Source organism: Cupressus sempervirens, chromosome 6 (genome assembly GCF_028749045.1).
Source record: "Cupressus sempervirens isolate cs-2001-9-10 chromosome 6, ASM2874904v1, whole genome shotgun sequence".
NCBI lineage: Eukaryota > Viridiplantae > Streptophyta > Pinopsida > Cupressales > Cupressaceae > Cupressus > Cupressus sempervirens.
The window spans coordinates 35,087,817-35,111,614 of record NC_143123.1 but is presented as its reverse complement, the minus strand read 5'-3'; the positions used below and the strand labels follow the sequence as shown (position 1 = coordinate 35,111,614).

General features: G+C 34.0%; 2 pseudogenes; one reads left to right on the top strand and one right to left on the bottom strand.

Moving 5' to 3' along the window:
• Positions 1–1,490: 1,490 nt before the first annotated feature.
• LOC149550957 (ethylene-responsive transcription factor 2-like) lies at positions 1,491–2,566 on the bottom strand (annotated as a pseudogene).
• Positions 2,567–8,175: 5,609 nt separating this feature from the next.
• On the top strand, positions 8,176–14,965 carry LOC149550956 (ethylene-responsive transcription factor 1A-like; annotated as a pseudogene).
• The last annotated feature ends 8,833 nt before the right edge of the window (positions 14,966–23,798 follow it).

The window sequence follows — 23,798 nt, the reverse complement described above, 5'->3', positions numbered from 1 at the left end:
CTATAGGACATTTATTTAATTCATAGAAGAATATATATTAATCATATTTTAAATCTCATTCAATTTATTTTCCATTAAATAAAATTATTTATTTTTATTTTTATTTTTTATAAATTCTATATATTTATTATAATTAATATTTAATTTTTATTAATGAGTTCAAAAATTATATGTTACCCAGAAAATTATATCATAAATAAGTCAATATAAATTAAACATTGATAAATTATGTATTATTAAGTTCTTTTAAAATAACAAATTATTAATTTTAATCAAAGATGTTTAAAAATAAAATAAATATATAATATTCTCTATAAATTTATAATATTTATAATATTGTAGTTAACAACGAGAACAAGTCTTCCATTTTCATTTTACTACTGTTTGCGCACTATATCATCTTTCACTAAAGTTGATTCAAGCTAGTGAAAGAAATAATATGCACTATATTATGTGATAAGTTTAGTGATTCTGACCTATTCCTATGCATTATTATTTTTTAACTGTATGTTGCTTCTATTTTTAATATACAACCTAAGTAAGTCTTTCATTTTCATTTTACTGCTGTTAGCATGCAATAGTATGTTTTCTACTACTGATCATGAATAGTATGGTATAAGCACTATTTAATTTATTTTCAATCCTTAATATCTATCATTAATTGTATGCACTTTCATGGAAACATGCACCCTCACATTACAGTGTTAGCATCAAAGGTTATGAAGAAATTAGTGATGTCAGTAAAGGGAAGCGATGGGTCATCATACACCAACTCAAAATTTGAGTGGGATAGTGAGGGCAACAATGAATTAGTGTATATAGCATTTATACAACAAACGTGGACATGATAACGAGACCCAAATCTATGTGTCACGCATACAATGAAACTTCCTAATCGACCTTGGTATTGGCTAAATTCTAAATTAAATGTAATATAATGAAAGTTTGAAAAAAAATCTAAGTGTCCTCCGTGGTAAGCACATGTGTTTTAGTTTAGTGTTTAGACATTTCTATCCACTTTCATACAATGAAACTTCCTAATCACCTTTCAGATTTGTACTATAAATTCCCACGACTAAAAACATTACATACTAATAAGAAAATCAAACCAAAAAGAAAAGTCAACTCTGACTATTTAACACTTTTAACTTAAGAATGATGTCTTAGTGTGTGATGTTTAAATAGTCTCATAAATAATACTGATTACTAAGACTTTACCTATTCTTGCGCCATCTGTGACTCCAAATATATATGTTAAAATAACTAACACAATTGAATTCGAAATCAAATTATACTATATACACTTCATTAAAAAATAATAGTTGACATAATATTACAACACATTGCTTGAGTCAAAGAATTATAAAAATCGGATTAAAATTTATTTAATTCAAATGATAAATGAATGAATAAAGAATTCGCAATCAGAATGTTCTAGTAGCAGACGATCTTACAATAATAGCCGACTGTTGACCAAAAAAAGGGGCTGGTTAGCTAAGGAACTCTTCAAACGAGAGAGCTGAGTTTGGAGAGGAGGAGTCGAATTTGTCCATCGCATCAAACGGAGTAAACAAATCCTCTGCAACTTCTCGTTTCCTCTTCGTCGTCACTGCTAAATTCTTCTCTTCACTCAATATGCCCGATTCTCCTTTATCCTCAGCGGTGCTCGCGTGGAGGAGTGGAAAGTTGAGCAGTGCTTTGGATCCCTTTATTCTGAAAGCAGCACGATCATATGCGAGGGCTGCGGCCTCCGCAGTTTCAATGGTGCCAAGCCACACACGGGCTCCTTTCTTAGCGGGATCTCGTATTTCTGCCTGCAAATTTACCCCACGGCCGCTGCCTCACTCCTCTGTAATGCGCCGCCGCGTTCCTCTGCGAAGCCGCCACCGTCTCCTTGCTTGGCGATGCAGTTTCACATGCAGGAAAATCTTGTCGTACGTAACTCACGGGTGGCGGAGGAACCGACGTAATTAGATGATTATGAATTGCAGGCTGCGGTGTAACTGGAAACCAATCGTTGTTTGCGGCTTCCCTGAGGAGGGTGTAGAGCAGCATATCGTCGGAGTCATTTTCGTTGAGAGGGAGTTTATCCCAAACTCCCCTGCTGAAAATCGAACAGCTTAAACATCACACATTAAGGCTTGATTTCTACTGCAAAAGTGTTAAATAGTCAAAGTTTGACTTACTTTTCCAAGCTTAATTTCTTCCTTAGTGTATAAAGCTGGCCACTGAAAACAGGACTGACAATATCATTGCATCTGATTTTGCATGATGGCGGCGCTTCCCATGCAAGACGACCTTGCTTCTCTACAACGATGTCTTCACGTGGCGGAGGAACCGACACACCAAGAGATGTACACCTTTTCTTGGGCTTCCTTCCCAGGCAAGACGACCTTGCTTCTCTACAACGACGTCTTCACGTGGCGGAGGAACCGACACACCAGAGATGTACACCTCTTCTTGGGCTTCCTTTTTCTAAGAAAATCACCACTCGTTTACTCGTTTCTTCTGGTGAACTCGCACAATTCTGTGCATCAAAAGATCCATGTATCATTTCATTCTGCATGTCGTTCGAATTATAATAACTAGAATTCCATGAACCAAAAATGGGATCTACAATAGATGTTGGGTAATCTCTTAATGAAAGAGCGAAGTGGAGGTGGTGGTGGTGAATGATCTAAACACCCATGATTCAATTGATATATATTTGAGACGCTGGTACGTTTTGGGTATATATCATTTTTGTGCGTTGTGAAAGTGGAGATTTTATAGGCGTGGAGGGAAGCGATCAAAATCGTTGAATGGTGGAAAGGGGAGGAGGATGTCGATGTTCATTGTGCACGTTTTTACAAAGGCGGGTGCAGCCGATATGTCAGACATCCATTAGTGTGGATAAGGCATGCATGCTACGGAAAACAACAGCATGACTCGTGGCTATGACATCATAAAGTATGGTAAACAAATTATATTTTATATCAAAGGACATGGCTAATTGACAAAATGTACCATTGACCAAAATTTTAAAAATTCAGATTTTTCTAATTTTCATCATTTGATCTTCATGATGTGCATAGTTTGTTGTGGAAAACCACAAAAAAATTGAAAAAACATCAGGTTTCAAAGGAAGATTTAATTGCTTATAACTTTTGTGCAATCTAATACCTACACAAGTTTGTCAAGAAACAAACGATTGCTATTGATACAAATAATGGTTCACAATTGATTTAGTTACTAATAATTGATTCAATTACCAACTTCTTTTCCTAGTTATTAGATATACTAATGGATTACAATTGGTACAATACATGAATGATAATTGGAACATGGATTATCATTAATCCTCTTTCCTTGATAGAGAGTTCCTTTATGAGGGGCCATTTTCTTTTCCTTGTTTCTAAACGATCTAAAGTGTAAATATGTTAGTGCATAGAGCAACTTTTTGTTAGAATAATGAATAATCTTAGCTGGACATGTGGGAACTCATGTTTGCATTGTTGGAAGCAAAGAGTTCCAATAAGAACAAATGACTAACCTCTTAGATCCAGTTAGCTGTCAAGAGTAGTCCATTTTCATGTTTGTGCTATCAATCATGAAGTATGTTGTCAATCCATTTTCTATTCATTTAGAAACATTGATGGGTCAATCTATTGTATAAATAGACTTCCACTACTCAATAAAATCAAGTTGAAGTTTCTTCTTTCTCTATTTTCATTTTATACGTTTTAAGCTCTATAATTTCTCTGTTTTAATACTTTTATCAACAAGTTTATATGCTTATTTAAGTTTAAAATTGGTATATATTCTAGTAAGAAATTTTTAGCCTTGTAAAATAATTATAGAAATTTATGATTTCTTTTAATAATGATAAACAAATCAAACATAACAATTGCAACATTTTTATTAAATTAAGTATTTAAAATTATAACTGTATGACTATGGTAAAAAAAAATCATTTTAGAAGATTCTTTTTAAAAATCCACTCTAAAAGTGTCTTTTTAGAGATTTGATAAAAAGAAAAAGTAGGATTTTATTACTTAGTTGTCATGTAGTCTATTATTTCCTCTTGAAGTGACTTTTCACTTGTACAAAGTAGCTCATCCATTCTTTATAGAAACTATCTTTTTGTCCTAATTTTATAATAATCAACTAATAATAGAAAAATATAATTTTTAAAGTGAATGTGTAGTTTTATGTAGTACTTATATATAATGATAGAGTTTACAACAACTTGAATTACACTAGTGTATTCAAAGGTTTTTAAAAAAATTGGTTAAAATGGAAATAGAAAGCATATCATGTGATAAAACAACTATTTTGAAAATTTTTTTGTAAAAAATTAATTTATTAACAAATGTGGCTAAAATATTAATAAGGAAGAGAGGCTAAATATGGTTTACTGCAAATAAATATAATTAAAATACATTCACTTTCATTTTCCTTTTCACCTTAGTTTTTTAGTACACGTGTACTTTTGACCAACCTTCTTATGTCTCTCACTTATCTTCATTCATGTAAAGTAACAATGTATTCATATATCCTTTATAAATTTTATATCCATGTTGTTTTTCATATGGTACAAAAGGAGCTCCAAAACAAAAAAATAGTCATTTTATGAAGGATTTCATTCCAAACATCACTAACCCTTAAATTACTTCTATTAAACTAAAAAATACACTAATTTGGTCCCCAAATTTTTCTTCCAACTTGGTCACCCTAAAATAGATGGTAAACATTACATTAATGTAATGTTTACCATTGGTTGACTTTGCATATCATTAATTATTCTACTATAGTTGTCCACATGTGAAAGAATTAAGATTAAACCAAATTTTAATCACAACTTGGGCATTTACTATTGCTTGTGAAACCCACAACTTCTTATTAATATATTACAAATAATATTACTAGGAAATATATTACATATAATTTTCCTGATGCACCCTAAGTGCCTAAAGACATTTTCCAAGGATGTTTGAATTGTGAAATAGAACAAACTTACAAAGTATATGACACCTTAATCCTATTGAGTTTGTAATAAAAAAGGCACCAAAGTGCTAATTGGAATAATATTATTTTTCTTTAGAAAGAGAGATAAATTTATAATAAAAACTATAAAAATCTAAATTTGGACCACATATGAATCAAATCCAATATGTTGAATGGGAAATTTATCAAATCAAAACCTCTTAGAAAAGAATAAGCCAAATTGGTTAAATTGTAAAGTTAAAGAATATTGGCTAAAATATATTTTGTGAAACCAATTTTATTGAAACATATATATTGGACTAAAATAAACTATTACTTTAAACTTTTAGTTCATCAAATTGTGTTTTTTTAGTGTTATAACATATAGGTCTAATTTTTCTTAATAAATCATTTTTAATTTCTTGTATGGAAATTACACTAGAAGTACTAATGTAAGGGTTTTAGAGTGACTTCTTGACATCATTTATCTACAAATGTATCATAAAATATGAGAAGGAAAGACTAAGGAGGATCTCCATCCATCCAACATTGTCCTTTGTAGTTTTCTTAATTTCAAGGATGTTGAAAAAAATATTTTTTAGCTGAAATAGATTCAAGGGATGTAGGGGTAATTACTTGTTGATTCTTGCACGATGATTCTAGTAAGAGTTTAGGAATCCCTCTTCTCAATATTGTGAAAGAATATTATGTGAAAAATTTAAGGACTATTATATTATATCCTTGTCATTGAGATTACTAATATTACATCATCAATATCAAAAAAATTAAGTTATTGAGAACCATGAATTTTTATATAAGCACATATAGTTTCTCATGCACATTTGCAAAAAATTTCTTATAATTGCACAACTTGGGGAAAATTATATTATATTATCTTCAATGATCATAGTATTACTATTTGGGTACATAACCCCAAATTGGGGAGGTTTAGTGATTAATAGTAAAACACTAAATTTGGGATCTAGGTGAGGTTGAATCAGTCACTTTAGATCCAATTTTGAGAGGTGATTACTTGTAGATGAATGATAGCATCATAAAGAAACATGTGAATATGGCAAGTTAATGTGAGCTTAAGTAAATAAATCACTCTAAAATTCCCCTTAACTAGATAAACGAGGGAAAGTTTGCGAGAAATGCTCTTTAGAGGGTCTCCTTATAGTTTATATATCATTATGTTATGCAAAGTAAATGTCAATAAATGTTCTTTATGGTAAGTATAGAGGAAGATTACAATTATTTCCACTCAAAGATAGAAGAACTAATTTAACTCTTGTACTCAACATAATACAAGTTAGGAAAGGCTTGGGAAACAAAATACATTAAGTATATAAGGATTAAATTGATATAGAAGAGAAGGAAATGATAAAATATAGTATGGGTACGATTGTAGTTACTTCCGTTTCTCCCTCAATATAAGATGTGAGTAGTGTCCAGAAATGAGAAACAAGTGAGGAATAATATTTTAGGAAGAGATTAAGGTGGAGAGGAAGCTTGGATTGCTTGAGCTATAGTTGACCCAAGGTAGTTATCTACGAGTGAACACTTTTGATATTGTTATCTTTTGTTTCGTACAAACTTAGAGTTACAAATTTTGGTGTATTTAATTATGCTTTTATGTGTAATGAATATGAATAAGTGGTGAATGTTCACCCACAATATATTCTTGGATATTCTAACATGAGAGTTAGATATTATGAGAGATGAGCTTATTGTAATGCTCAATTACCCTTATGTATTGTATAAGGCATGAATATATTTTCATCAATTTGTGTGGGATGCTCGACATTTGTTAGCTACAATCAAACAAGGTAGCCCAGTGTTGGTCTATGTCAAAGAGAGAGGGAAACTCGAGAAACTCATAATGCAACACTTAAAGATATAATAAGATTCTTCTTTGTTATTGTTAGCCTTTTGATATTTACAAGGGTAAATTCTTAGATTCCTTTTATCTAATTTCTGTTAAAAGGACAAAAAATTTAATTTATAATTTATTGCTATTGATCTTATAACCAATAAATTATTTGTTTAATTTCACTTCTATATAACCTTTTTGAAACAACTTCTCTCTTAAGCTTTAATTGTTTTTAAAAATATCTATATTATCATTCGTATTTCTTTTAAGGATAAATCGTACTCTCAATTTCGTGCTTGCTCATTAGATTGTAAATAACTTCCATCAATAAACCCAACGAAACAAAACGAAAATTGTTGCGAATTTTAGACGGCGGTCCTCTGTTGGACACTCCATGAACAGTGCGAAATTTTACATCTCTCATGTGAAATCGAATGGTCCAGTTCAAATATTAAAATCGTTATACTTTTCGCTTTTTTTGATAGAACACTTAGCGAGACTATGCACGGCTGGACAGTTTAAGATCAAGTAAAACCAAACGCCAGGAAGACGGTGATCTGAACTGTGGACCATTGAATCTCTCCCATTCATTTTCAAAGCAGAATATATAGTGCTATCAATATTCAACTAGTTTGTCTCCGCATGAGATGACGAAGATACAACTTGACGAAGGCAAGGGTCCATTTGGTGAGCGGAATAGGAATACGTATTCTAAAATATGTATTGTGGAATAGAACGTATACCTGTTTTCCGTTTGGTTCAGCGAATATTTGATGGGAATTCACGGCCCTGAAAATTTATGTTTTCTAAAATTAAAAAAAATGGAATAAGAATACGTATTCCAATACCACCTATTTGGATGGAATTGCAAAACTCCATTTTTGGGCCAAAATTGGAATACGTATTCCTATTTTACCTCGTATTCCAATCCTGTTTTGATGCATCCAAAAAAAGAATACAAAATTTTTGGAATACATATTCTTATTCAGCTCACCGAACGCGCCCCAAAAGAAATAAAATGTGCGTGATGACCTCACCATCAACACTACTTGCTGCCCAAAGACCAAGCAATAAATGAATATAAAATGAGCAAGTTGTGTACGTGGGGTTTTTATAATATGTATTTTATTATAATATGTAAAGCCACATTGCCACGTTCAAAATGGATCTAGACATTCAGCGGTAATGGATAAAATTTCAGTCAAGTTGCCCTCAATATCACCATTTTGACCAGTTTGGAGAGAGGCCAATGGTTTGTTTAGATTTTTATTAAATGGCTATAAATGAGCCCTTCAATAATCTATTTTTAGAAAACGAGAAAAGCGAAAAGTATAAGCATGGACGTACTTCACAGCATTAGTCAGTTTTTGTTGGGGGACGCTGACGATACTTTCTCATTTGCTGATTTCTGTCATATTACGGATGCCAATTTTGGTTCAGAGACAGCCATTAATCATAATTGGAATGAGATAGATAACGAAATTATATAGAACTACTCCATGGTTGGAGTTGAGGAGGGAAATTCATTAGATGAAGAGAAGTTTCCATGTCTTCCTCCGCCGACTTGTACTAACGTACGTATGCAACCACAAGATTTTGCTGCGTGGGAAACAAAACGGTGTCCATGCAAAGAGGCGGTGGTGGCTTCAAAGAGGAAGGCGGCGCCACACCACAGGGGAGTTTGGTTCCGACCGTGGGTTAAATTTGCAGTAGAACTATGAGATCTTGCTAAGAAAGGGGATAGAGTTTGGCTTGGTACCTTTGAAAGTGTGGAGGTAGCGGTGTTGGAATATTAAATAAAATGGTCGTTTCTCTCTAGAGCCAAATGCCCACCTACCACTTGACGGACTTCAGAACAGATAGAAACAATAACTATGGTGGGTGAGTTTTTGAAATTAGGAAAGAGGGGGAAAAGTATGACAAAAGGAATGTTTTCTACGTTCATTCAAATTCAGAGAGTCAGTTCAGCAGAGCAGAGAAGATAGAAGTTGCAAAGCAGAGCAAAGCAAAAGGAAAGAGATCAACAGATCCAGTTGGCAAGTGTTTCCCTTGTTCTCTTTGTAAGTTCGCTATTGTTGGTCTTGTCCTGTTGAAGCAGTGATTGCTCCAGGCACCATTGTATGCAGCCATTAGAGTTGCAAGTTTAAAGTTCATTGAAGTTTGAAGTTTTACCAGTTTAGGGTTATTTTAGGGTTTTCTTGTTCAAGCTGAATGTTCCTAGATTTTGTAATGTTTTTAATCAAAGTTGAATAGAAAAACAAGCAGGCATACTTGAATCTATTGCTCTTCATCTATTCATTATTTTTTTGAGAAGTTTGTTGTTGAATACTTTAGCTTGGTTCTCTGTCTTAAGTGGTAAAAATATTAAGTATATGAAACAGAACACTCGGCATTCTCTTCTGTTGTTTATCACTTTCTAGTGACTGTTGAGCATTGCATTTGAGTGCCGAGCTCTTCTTGTGTCGAGCTAACTCGGCACCTACTGCCTATCACTTGGCACCTTCACGTACCGAGCAACCTGCCACTTGACACCTTCACATGCTGAGCAAATTGCCACTCGACACCTTCATGTGTCGAGCAAAACTAGCACTCGATAATAGTTTGTGCCAAGAAAATTTTTGGGTTGTGCAGTTTTTAAAGTTGTGATTTATTTCTCACATGGTATCAGAGCTTTGAGGCCTCACATCCACAGTGAGTTAGGGCATTTATTTTCTTAGGATATTTGACATGGCAGTAAATACAGAAAAGATATGGCACCAACAACCATCCTTTAATGGGCAAAATTATGATGCATGGGCAAAGAAGATGAAAACGATAATGGTTGCAAATGATTTGTGAGAGTTTGTAGTTAATGGGTTCAATGATGTGAGAGACCCAACTCAATATGCTGCTCTTACCAATAATCAAAAGACTCATTTAAAAGAGTCAAGGAGGAAAGATGCAAAGGTATTAAGTTTGATTGAAGCAGCAATGATAGAGATAGTATTCCCAAAGATTGTAGTAGCAAATTATGCAAAAGAAGCATGAGATATCCTTGAGACAAACTTCAAGGGGACTGATACAATTCATATAGTAAAGCTACAAAATATAAGGAGGGAGTTTGAGAACTTTCAAATGAAGGAAAATGAATCAATTGTAGATTTCAGTTCAAGGACCTCCAATGTGATTAATCAATTGAAATCAAATGGAGAAGACTATCAAGAGCAGAGGATAGTGGAAAAGATATTGAGGAGTTTATCTCATAAATATGACAATTTGGTCATGATCATAGAAGAGGCAAAATACCTCACTGTTTTGACAATGGATGAGTTGATAGGTACTCTTAAAACCCATGAGCATAGGATCAACAAATCTGCAACTTCTTCTTCCCAAGAGCAAGCATTCAAGGCTTAGTCAAATCCAAGAGCAAGGTGGAGATGAAGAAATGGCTTAGGTAAAAGCTCTAGAGGGAGAGGCCGAGGTAATGGAGGACAAAGAAATGTTTTAGCAGAAAGCTCAAGAAGAGTAGATGGAGCAAGTAGCTCACAAAATACTTCAAGAGGAGGTAAGAAAAACTACAACTCAAATAGGAGTAATGTAGAATGCTACTAGTGTCATAAATATGGGCATTATGTAAGTGAATGTTGGAAGAAGCAAAATGATCAATCAAAATAAGCAAATGTGGCTGATGTGAACATGAGAAGTGGAAACAATGCCACTGCCTTCATCATGTGTAATGTTGGTGAAGAAGGAAGCCCTAAGTTTTGAGACCTCAATAGTGGATGTAGCAACCACATGAGTGGTAATGAAACTTTGTTTCCATTCATTGGCAAGAGTTTCAAATTTGAGATTAAAATGGATAACAATGGAACCCTACCAGTAGAGGGCAAAGGATCTATTATGGTCCGCACCAAGCAAGGTGAGAAGAATGACATACAAAATATGAGTTTTGTCCCTGGTATGAAGCACAATTTGATGAGCACTAGTCAGCTCATTCAAAATGGATACAAAGTGCTGATGGAGAATGGCACGTGTGTCATTCATGAAAAGGGTGGGAGCAAGAACTTACTTACAACAGCTCAAATGACAAAGAACAAAATGTTTCCCTTGAAGATAGAGATATGTTTCTCATCTCAATTTGGTGTTGCACCTCCCACACAATCAACTCTAAGGAGTGTAATTGAAGACTCCTCATAGCTATGGCACCTCAGGTATGGTCATCTTGGCTATGTCGGTTTAAATTTGTTGTCTTAGGGTAAAAGCACAAACCTGTGTCACCTTTTATAAAAACATGTGATATCAGAATGTGACAGTTCAACATTAATGACAAAAAAAATGGTATTTGTGTTTAAAATATGAAGATGATGTAAACTGATGAAATATGTAGAATTGTATGAATTTTATGCTTATAATTTTTATAATTTTTTTGACTAAGAATTTGTTCATTTTATTTTATTTTGAAGTCCCTTTTTTAACTATAAAAAAAATAAAAGAATGGTAGAAGGTTTGCCATGTATAGGAAATTAATGTGACAAGTGTGAGGCTTGTATTTTGGGTAAGCAACATAGGCTTCCCTTTAATTCTAAATTTTTTAAGAGGGCTAGATATCCATTAGAGTTAGTGCAGACTGACCTAATCATTCCTATGCAAGTTACTTCCATTGGGGGGAGCACTTATTTCATGACATTTATTAATGATTTCAGTCGTAGGACATGGGTGTATTTCTTAAAGAATAAATCTAAAGCATTTGATAAATTTGTAGAATTTAAAGCCCAGGTTGAAAGAGAATGTGGACACTATATCAAAGTCCTTAAATCAGATAGAGGAGGGGAGTATACCTCCAATTATTTTGTAAATTTTTGAGGGAAACATGGCATAAAGAAAGAGCTCATAGCTAGCTATACACCATAGCAGAATGGAGTGGCTGAAAGAAAAAATAGGACCATTGTTGAAATGGCAAGGAGCATGATGAAAGAGAAAGGTCTCCCAATTGAATTTTGGGGAGAGGTTGTGGCAATAGAAATTTACCTAATTAATAGGTGTCCTACAAAGGCAATTCGTGATAGAATTCCAATGGAAGCATGGTCATGAGAAAGATGGATAGTTGAACACCTAAAGGTGTTTGGAAGTGTTGCATATGCACATGTGCCTAAAGAAAAAAGGTAGAAATTGGATGACAAAGGTGTGAAGTGCATCTTCATAGGGTACAACTCAGAATCAAAGGCATATAGATTGTATGACTCATTGAACAACAAGATGATTCTCTAAAGAGATGTGGAATTTCTTGAAAATCAGTCTTGGTATGGTCTAACTGATGAGTCGCCGAGCACTTCAAGTAAAGTGTCAATTATGAGTAAAGAAGATGCTGATGAACAGAAAGAAGAAGGAGAAAATAGAAGAAAAGACAAGCAACCTCAGTCATTGCCGAGCTCTTCTGGGCATGACTGAGTGTCAGTGTCGAGTACTAGTGAAGACCGAGTCGGTCAGCAAAGTAGCATCAGTGAAGATTCAGATCCCACACTCTTCTCCCTGTTACCATGAAAGACCAAGAGTCTTAGGGAGATATACCAAGATGCAAGGTATGAAGATTATGATGAGAGTGTTAATTTTGCATCATTTTCTCATAGTGATCCAATATATTTTGAAGAAGCTATTAAAAAGAAGAAATGGTGTAAGGCCATGGATGAGGAGATAGATGCTATAGAAAGGAATGAGACATGGGAGCTAACTGATTTGCCTCCCAAGAAGCAAGTGATTGGAGTGAAATGGGTCTACAAGACCAAATGCAATGCTGAAGGCAAGATTGATAGGCATAAGGCAAGGTTGGTAGTCAAGGGCTACAAAAAGTAGTAGGGCAGAGATTATGATGAGACATATGCTCCACTTGCAAGAATGGAAACTATGTGTGCTGTCATAGCAATTGTAGCTCAACACAAATGGAAGGTATATCAAATGGATGTGTTGTCCACCTTCCTAAATGGTGTATTGAAGGAAGAAGTATATGTGGAGCAGCCACCTGGTTATGAAATTGCAGGTGAAGAGAACAAAGTATATAGATTGAAAATAGCTCCTTATGGGCTCAAGCAAGCTCCAAGGGCATGATATAGTAAGATTGACTCATATTTGATGAGCAATAACTTTAGCAAAAGCAATGGTGAGCCTACTCTCTATATCAAAGAAGAAAATGGTAATGTGTTCATTGTTGTCTTGTATGTAGATGATTTAATTTTTACTTGTAATGACAAGGCTCTAATTGGTGAGTTCAAAGAGGCCATAAAAAAAGAATTTGAAATGATAGACATTAGTCTCTTGAAGTACTTTCTAGGCATAGAAGTAAAATAAATGCATAATGGCATTTGTATCTCTCAAGAAAAATATACAAGGCAGATCTTGGAGAGATTCAAAATGCAGAACAGTAAGGCAACCCCAACACCAACAGCAATAGGTCTGAAGTTGAGCAAGGAAGACTCTAGCAAGAGAATGGATCCAACACTATACAAGAGTATGGTTGGAAGTTTAATGTATTTGATTGAAACTCAACTAGACTTGATGCATGCAGTAAGTCTAACTTCCACATTTATGAAAATTCCAAAGGATTCCCAACCGCAAGCAGGAAAGAGGATCCTAAGATATGTGAAAGATACCAAGGGATTTGGAATTTTTTATACTGCGAATAATGATTTTAAGTTGGTGGGTTACACTGATAGTGATTGGGCTGGAAGTATAGATGATAGGAAGAGCACTTCCGGATACATGTTTCATATGGGATCGGGTGCAATTTCATGGGCATCCAAGAAACAACCTATTGTTGCTCAATCTATAGTAAAGGCTGAATATATAACAGCAAATGCAACAGCATGTCAAGCGACTTGGCTAAACAGGATCTTGAAAAATTTGAATGAAAGGCAAGAGGATGGAACCACAATTTATTGTGACAACATTTCATCAATTGCATTGTCTAAGAATCTAGTCTTCCATGGGAGAAGGAAACATATTGAGATTAGATATCACTTCATCAGAGAGTTGGTAGAGAATGGGGATATCAAAATTTAATTTTGCAGGTCTGAGCAACAGCTAGTAGACATTTTTACTAAGCTATTAGGCATTGGAACTTTTGTACACCTAAGAGAGAGTGTTGGTGTAGTTGATTTGGATCAGTAGTGATTTTTGTTTGTTTAGCTCGAGACAAAGGGGGAGTGTTGGAATATTAAATGCAATGGCCATTTGTCCCTGGAGCCAAATGTCCACCTACCACCTGACAGACTTCAGAACAGATAGAAACAATAACTGCGGTGGGTGAGTTTTTGAAATCAAAAAAGAGGGGGAAAAGTATGACAAAAGGAATATTTTCTACATTCATTCAGATTCAGAGAGTTAGTTCAACAAAATAGAGAAGATAGAAGTTGCAGAGCAGAGCAAAGCAAAAGGAAAGATATCAACATATCCAGTTGGTAAGTGTTTCCCTTATTCACTCTGTAAGTTTTCTATTTGTGGTTTTGTCTTGTTGAAGCAGTGATTTCTCCAGGCACCATTGTATGCAACCATTAGAGCTGCAAGTTTAAAATTCATTGAAGTTTGAAGTTTTACCAGTTTAGAGTTATTTTAGGGTTTTCTGGTTGAATCCGAATGCTCTTAGATTTTGTCATGTTTTTAATCAAAGTTGAATAGAAAAACAAGAAGGCATACTTGAATCCATTAGTCTTCATCTATTCATTTATTTTTCTGAGAAGTGTCTTGTTGAATACTTTAGCTTGGCTCTCTATCTTAAGTGGTAAAAACATTAAGTATATGAAACAAAACACTCGGCATCCTCTTCTATTGTTTATCACTTTCTAGTGACTGCCGAGAATTGCCTTTGAGTACCAAGCTCTTCTTGTGTCAAGCTAACTCAACACCTACTACCTGTCACTTGGCACCTTCACATGTTGAGAAAACTGTCACTTGGTACCTTCACGTGCTGAGAAAATTGCCACTCGGCACCTTCATGTGCCAAGAAAAATTGGCACTCAGCAATAGTTTGTGCCGAGTGAAATTTTGGGTTGTGCAGTTTTTAAAGTTGTGATTTATTTCTCACAGCTGGCATGTGACCGTGCTGCTTTTAAAATGTGGGGATCAAAAGCACTGCTCAACTTTCCACTCCTTGACTAGCCTCACAGTGAGGATTATTTGGCAGAGTCGGCGTAGAAAAAAAGGAGGAGGAGCAAGGAGGTCTAGCGAATGTTGTACTAGCTGAGCGAAGAGTGGGACAAACACTTGCATTTCTCTCATCTTTCCTTTGAACACCCTCATGCTAATCAATAAAATCAAACCTTGGTAACCCTATGTTTTCCATTTTAAAATATGATAGGGTGAAGTGTTCTAATAGCTAATAGAATTTGTATAAACTATTCTAATAGCTAATAGTATTGATGAGCAATCTAAAAATAACCCTAAATATAGGGCAAGAGTATAAATGTACAATAGAGCAGAAACTAAATAATTTTTCAACATTGAGAAATGATCATTTTCATTATAAAGAGCATCATAATTTTCTTACATATAGAATGAGAAATAGGCTGCTATATTTATATGTAATAGATCTTCACTGTGAAAATTAACTATTGCAGTCAGTGATTATTAATCTCCTATCATGAACAATTATTAAACTACAGAAAATAAATTCATATCTTAATATCAAAAAAATAACACAACTGCAACTTCGCAAATAAAATATGGAAAGAAATTCACAACACAAGGAATACAATATTTTTAGACAAATTGTCCTTAGAAAAACCCCTAAGGGAAAGCTAATTTTATAGATAAGGAATTATATTGAACTTTAGCAAATCAAGAGATACAAAATTTGTTGCCTCGAATTGATAAAACTTCGATAACCTCCTAATTTCTCCCATTGATATTCCCTATTGCTATTCTCATGCTAACACTGTGCCCTTGCTAACACTACAAACTTACAAACTCATTTGCTAACACTGCAAGTGTTTCTCCAAACTTCTTATTCTCTGAATGCCCCCTAGACCCCCTTTTATACTACTCTCATTGGTAAACCAACACCCAAGATTGATTTACAATGGACGATTGAGATATAAAACAACTTACCAACCCTAACAAAATTGGTTTCTAGTTGCTTCTAAAAGAAGTCAATTATTTTAGTATAACCAATTTGTTAGCAAAACAATTATTTACTAAATAATAGGATATAGAAAAATAGTTGTCTAAGTTACCAAAACTAACACTCCCTCTTAGTGAGCAAGTTGTTCTACATGACACCCAATTTATCTCTAAAGAAGATGAATTTTGTCTTTCCCAACACCTTAGTCAGAATGTTTGCTACCTACTCCTCTATAGATATGTACTGTAGCTGATCAACCCCTTGTACACAATTTATGATGAAGTGATATCTGATATCTATATGTTTAGACCTATTATGAAATACTAGATTCTTAGACAACTTAATGCAACTCTAATTATCACAATCTATCATAGTAGTCTCGACCTTCTAACCAAACAAAACTACTAACAACTTCCAAAGCCATATAGCTTCACATGTCACCATGCTAGTTGCTATGTATTCAACTTCTGCTGAACTCAGAGCCACAGACTTCTGCTTTCCATTGGACTAGGAAACAACTCCTAATCCCAAGTTGAAACAACACCCTGAAATGCTCCTTTTGTCCATTCTACTTCCTACCTAATCTGCATCAGTATAACCTAACAATCTAATACCTTCAACTCGAACATATCTGATCCCATACTCAAGTGTACCACGCAAGTAGTGCAACACATGCTTAGCCACTGTCTAATGCATTCTGTTTGGTTCAACCATAAACTAACTAAGAGAGTTAACATCAAATGCTATATTTGGCCTAGTGTTGACCAAATACATAAGTGAACTAATCAACTGTCTATATAAAGTGGGATCTACATTCTTCTTCCTAGATGTATCTACCTTCCTCTAATTTGTGATCATGGGTGTAGACATGGCTTTGCAATCCTCCATCCAAAATTTCTTCAAGATTTTAATGCAATATTTTCCTTGACCAAGGAAAATCTCTCCATCTATCTGCCACACTTCCATGCCTAGAAAGTAGTCCATAAGTCCCAAATCCTTCATCTTAAACTCTTCTGCAAGGTTTGTCTTGCAATCCACTATGAGCCCTAGTGAACCTGTAAGAAACAGGTCATCCACATTAAGAACAAGAATGAGAATCTCACCCCCAATCACCAAGTAGTAGAGATTAGCATCAGCTTCAACCTTCACAAAGCCCATTTTTTGCAAGTATGTATCAATGTAGTCATAACATGCTCTAGGAGCCTACTTGAGTCCGTACAATGCTGTCTTCAATCTGCACATCTGGGTCTCTTTGCTATGCGCTACAAAGCCTTCTGGATGTTTTATGTATACCTCCTCCAACTCACCATTAAAGAATGTTTTCTTATCATCCATTTGATGGATTTGCTATCCCATTTGTTCTACAAGTGAGATTACAGCTCATATAGAAGTATACTTAGCAATTGGAGAAAATTTCTCCTCAGTCTATTCCCTCCTTTCGAGAGAACCCCTTGCCCACCACCCTTGCCTTGTATTTCTTGATGCTACCACTTGAACCATGCTTTATCCTATAGATCTAGCATCATCCAAATACTGTCCTATTTATTGATCTAGGCACTACCTACCACACATCATTCTGTATTATTGAGGAATATTCCTCAACCATAGCATGTTGTCATACCTAATGCTCTATAGCCTCCTGATAGCTAGAAGGCTCACTATCTAACAACTGACTAACTAATGCCACATAGTCATTGAACTTCGTTGGTTGTCTCTTCTATCTAGTACTCTTCCTAGGAGCTCCTCCAAACTCCTGAGTATCCCTTTATGTATCTGAAACCATATGGTTCCTACTACCAACTATAGAGGATGAAATGTCAACCTCAAACTCCTCTAGATGCATTTCTTGTTGTACCTGTTGCTCCATACTTTGTGAGTCTTCACTACCTAAGTCTACACTTGTATTGGTAATTGTACTTGAGCTTTGTTGCCCTTAGCTTGGCTTTGGAGCTTCTGCTAGCTGCTCACTCTCATCATCTACAAGAAAATCTCTAGATCTCTTGAATGCCTTGTCCTCCATGAACTTGACATCACATCTAATAATAATTCTTTTAATCCTTGGAATGAAAATCCTATATGCCTATGAGGTCTCACTGTACCCAACAAAGTACCCCCTCTTTGTAGTCTGAATTAACTTTGTACATGTATCTCTAGGAATATGACAATATGCCAAACTCTTAAATGTCCTGAAGTGACCAACATCTGGCTTCTTCCCTATGAAAACCTCCTCTGGTGTCATCTTCCCTAGAACCTTGTGTGGAACTCTATTATGGAAATAGACTATTGTATTACATGCCTCTACCCATAAGTAATATGGCATGTCCTGGTCATGTAGCATAGCTCTTGCTACCTCCAATATAGAATGGTTTTTCCTCTCAACAACTCAATTCTATTGTGGATTGTAAGGAATAGTCCAATTTTTCTTGATTCCTTCTTTGGTGTAGAACTCCTAGAAGACATTTCCTTTGTACTCATCTCCATTGTTTGACCGAAGAACCTTTATCTTCTTTCCCGTTGAATTCTCCACAAGAGCCTTGAACTCTTGGAATTGACTGAAAACCTCATCTTTAGTCTTCAAGGAGTATATCCAAGTCTTTTTGGAGAAATCATCAATAAAAGTAACATAGTACTCATATCCTCTGAGAGATTTCATTGACATTGGTCCACAAACATCTGAATGTGCTAGATTAAGAACACCCTTAGATTTGGTGTCACTCCTTGGAAAAGATTTTTTTGTGAACTTCCCTAACACACATCCCTTACATACATCATCATGCTTTGTTCTCAGCTTTGGAACACTTTTCATCGTCTCACAAATCAATCTAAGTGCTCCATGATGAATATGGCCCATCCTCCTATGCCATAGCTCTCCAAGATCTCTAGGATTACTATTGCTCATGAGTGCCTTTGGAGTATCAAACTGCAACCTATAAAGGTGACCACTCCTAATTCCAATAGTTATAGGTGATTTCCAATCATTGTAATTAACCAACACATTTGTCCCTCTAAAGAGTACATTATACCCCCATCTTGAAGAAAAAATACAGAAATTAAATTCATACCTAAGCTTGGTACATAAAACATATCATGAAGTGGAATTATCTTTCCATTCTCCCTTTGAAACTGAATAGTCCCTTTCCCAACTGGTTTGAGTTTAGACAAGTTTCCCATAAAAAATTGGATGTTGGTGTTCTCCTCCTTGTAACTAGAGAAGTACTCTCTAACTCCTATCATATGAAATGTTGTCCCATTGTCTATATACCAAACACACTATGAGGTTGAGATTACCATACAAGCTATAAATGCAAATTCATCTTCCATTCTTTTGGAGAGTTCTTCTGCACTTGCTGAAGCTACCACCTGCTTCTTATCCTTCTTCCTCTCTAGGAAATCACTGACATAGTGGCCAAACTCATGACATCCAAAGTACTTGACCTTAGAAAGGTCCTTCTTCTTCTTCTCACTTTGTGAGTTTGATCCTTTGCTAGATCCCTTCTTTGCTTTCCCTTTACCTGCTAGGGAAATCTTCTCTTGTTTGACTTCATTTTTTTCACTCTTGTTGGCGCCATTGACAAGACTTAGTCTAAACTCCTCCTAAGTGAAATCAGTCCATAGTCGATCCCAACTTGGTAAGGTATCTCGTCCACTAAAAACTTGAACAAAGACACCCCATTATTTAGTAAAACCATTTAGGGCTATTTTACTAGCACGTCATCAATAGGGCTATCTCCAATAGCTGCTAACTTGTCCTTGAAAATTCTAAGCTTGTTGAGGTAACTTGTAACATATTCACCCTAGTTCATCTAGATATTCTTTAGCTTCTCTTTGAGAATCATCTTCTTGTTGGTGGTAGCATTATCGTATAGATTCAGAATGGCGTCCCACATCTTCTTCACTATATCTAGCTCTGATATATGTGGAACAATATGATCCTTGACACCATCAAAGATAATCCTCCTTGCCTTGGTATCATGATTCTAATATGCTGCAAGCTATGTTGCATCTATTGGTATAGGTACAACACTAGTAACATCATTCTTGATACCATTCTCTCCCAACAATAAAGAAATTTTGGCCTTCTAGACACTAAAATTTGAGGCACCATCCAATTTGTCCTAATCTCTCAAACTAGCTAAATCCATCTCAAGGGATTAAAGCACTAATAAATTTAAAGAGATCAAAATTTTTTTCATAGGGCAAACCTCTTCTATGCTCAACAATGCTCTGATACCATGTGAAAATTAACTATTGCAGTTACTAATTATTATTCTCCTATAATAAACAATTATTAAACTACTAAAAATAAATTCACAACTTAATATAAAAAAAATAGCACAACTGCAACTTCAAATAATGTATGGAAAGAAATTCACAACACAATGAACACAATATTTTTGGACAAATTGTCCTTGCAAAAACCACTAAGGGAAAACCAGTTCTAAAGGTAAGGAATTATATTAAACTTCAAAAAAATAAGAGATACAAAATTCTTTGCCTCTCACTAGTAGAACTCTGACAACCCCCTAATTTCTCCCATTGATATTCCCTACTGTTATTCCCATGCTAACACTACACCCTTGCTAACACTGCAAGATTGTTTGCTAACACTGCAAACTTACAAACTCATTTGCTAACATTGCAAATGTTTCTCCAAACTTCTTATTCTCCAAATGCCCCCTAGACCCCCTTTTATACTACTCTCATTGGTAAACCAATGGCCAATAAAGATTCACAATCTATAGCTGAGACATAAAATAACTTACCAATCTTAACAAAATTGGTTTCTAGTTGCTTCTAAAAGAAGTCAATTATTTAATAAATAATTGTCCTTACTCTAACCAATTTGTTAGCTAAACAATTATTTACTAAATAATAGCATATGGACAAACATCTATAACAAGTCACCTATTTTGAGCATGTAACAAGTCTCTCAGTTTGAAGAATTTTATAATTGACAATGCTTTTGTAAATACGTTAGTAATTTGATTTTGTGTTTTATAAAATTGTAGTTCTAAAAGTTGTTTCTCAATCAAATCATAAATGATCATTCACTTTTATATGTTTGGACTTAACATAATATGAAGAATTTTTTTTACTAGTTTGATAGTGATTTTATTGTCATAAAATATAATAGTGGGAGAATCTTGTGGATGATGCATTTCTTCAAATAGTCGTCTAATTCAAAATATATTTCGTGGTGTCTTTGATAAACCAATATCTTCAGTCTTAATAGATGAAAATGAGATCGTTAATTATTTTTCCTTGCTCCAAGAAATTGCTCTTATTCAAAGATAAAATATTTATCCTAAAGTCAATTTTCTATTGTCATACTTAGAATGTGTATATCCAAATAAAGTAGACTCTCCTCCATATTCTTGTATTCAGTGCCAAGTTCATAAGCACCTTTCATATATTTTAATATTCTTTTAGGTCATTTCAAATGTTTAATGTGTAGATTTCCCATGTACCTGAATATAATATCAACCACATATGCAATATTTGGTCTACCCATTGTAATATACAAAAGATTGCCAACAAGTTATCTATAAAATTTTCTACCAACATTCTTTTGAGTAGAGGTCAAATTTAGTTTCTATCCAACTTCACATGTTGTATAATAGATGGTTTATGATCGCTTATGTTAAATTTTCTTAATATAATAATATAATATTTTATTTGAGAAAGCATAATGCTTCTTCTTTTCAAACATGTATATCTAAGAAATAATGCATTAATCCTTTATCAATTATTTCAAAATATTTTTAAAGTTGTTTCTTGGTTATTTCATTATCATGTGTGTGGTCTTCTATAATAATCAAGTAATCCACCTATGATATAGCAATAAAAACTTTATCCTCACTACATTTCACATACCCATCTAGATTAGCTTTACTTTTTTCAAACCCTATATCAATGAAGAAACCATTTATTATGGAGTATCATGGCCTTGGTGCTTTCTTAAGACCATTAAATAATATGTTTTTTTTATGCACCAAATTTTCTTCACCAAATTCATCAAATAATTGTGCTTGTTGCATGAAAATTTATTCTTTTAGACCATCATCTATAAATGCACTTTTTACATCTATTTGAAACACAGTCAAATCAAAATTTGTAGCTAAAGAAGCTATTGTATGAATGGTAGTCATTTTAGTAGCTTGAGAAAAGCTTTTAGTATAGGCTATACCTTTTTTTAGAAACCTTTACCCACTAACCTTTCTTTGTGTCTTCCAATAACTAGATCTTATGTGAAGTTTATTTTGTAAGTCCACTTGCAACCAATTAACAAATGATTTCCTTTTGGAATTGTTATTAATTTCCTCATTAGATTTTTGATAAAAAGGCTATACTCCTCCTGTATAACCTCTTCCCTTTTCTCTTTTCCTTTTGATTATTGATCTATGCTTAGAGTATCAAACTTGATCACTTAAACCATAAAAGCATAGGCACCAAATTATTAATAGGACCTTCTTACTAAATTTCTTGAATGCATCTAAAAAATTTGTGCATTTTATCATCACTTTCACTCGATTCTTTGACTTGTATTTGTTGTCCTCCTACATAAGATCATACACCTTGTTTTTGATCATTAGTAGAAGTGGAATTATCTTCTTCAATTGAGATTGAAAAGTAAGATAACATTGTAGGATGATTACTTTAAATATATTCATCAAATAATTCAAATTTTATTTATTTTAAAATTGTATAACCTACATACTTTTCATTCATCATCATTTCCAACCATTATGAACTCCTCATTTTTTCTTTCAATTTTGCCTCTTCTTTTATTAAGAATATGGGTATATGCATTACAATTAGACACACTAAAGGGAGATATTATAGGATTTCTTCCACTCGACACCTCTTCTAATGTTATGTTTAAAATATCCTTAGTAGGTGATCTATTCAAGATATATACCATAGTATGAGATACTTTTTTTTTTTTTTTTGATCAATGAATGGCCAAGGCCTTGATAAATTTTATTAAATTTAGAAAAGAAATACAATAGCAAAACTCCATTCAAATGGGCACTAGTAGGAAAGAACGGAGAAGAAAACCTCCAGTCTAGCCTAGGAAGAATGTCCTATATTATTACATATTGAAAGGGGAATACCGCAGTGGAATATTAAAAATTTACATATTAAGAGGGAATGAAACCCAAATGTACATTTACATTATAATTGTCAATCATAAAAAAAGGGGCGTTATATTTGATTTGAAAACTAGATATCTGCTTTTGCAAATAATCTTCCTTAATGATCACATTTGTCTCTCAAATAACTGCTGAAAGAACGTTAGTCTACACTCTAAAACATATTAGAAAAAAAACTAACATATTGGCTATAATATGAGATACTTCATCCCAAAATTTAACTACTATTTTTCTAAAGTGAAGCACACATCTAGTAATTTCTATTATAGTTTTTTTTTTTCCAAAAATCTTAACTTGTTGGAGTGAATAAGATGCATTTTATTCTTTATTTATTCCACTCTCTTTATTAAAATATAAAGAAGGTTTTAAAAAATACTAAGGGTCCCTCTTGGTAATATACACATTTTAGTTTACTTCTTAGCCATTTCCTTGAATGTATACAAAGTAAAATCTCTTAATGGTCCTCCTTCATCACAAGCATACCTAATTGTTAATTATTCAATTTCTTTGTGAACACATAAATCATTTTGGGGCTTTTCCTACAATATATTCATATACACACTAAGAGAAATTTTTCTACATTCTTGAATCACAAAAAATGTTCTGTTTAACCATGTGTCATCCTTTTCTTTATTTCCATCTTGTAATTATTTTACTTTCACTATCAACTCCTTGATATAAGTCACCAAATAGTAACACACCCTAACTACTTATTGGC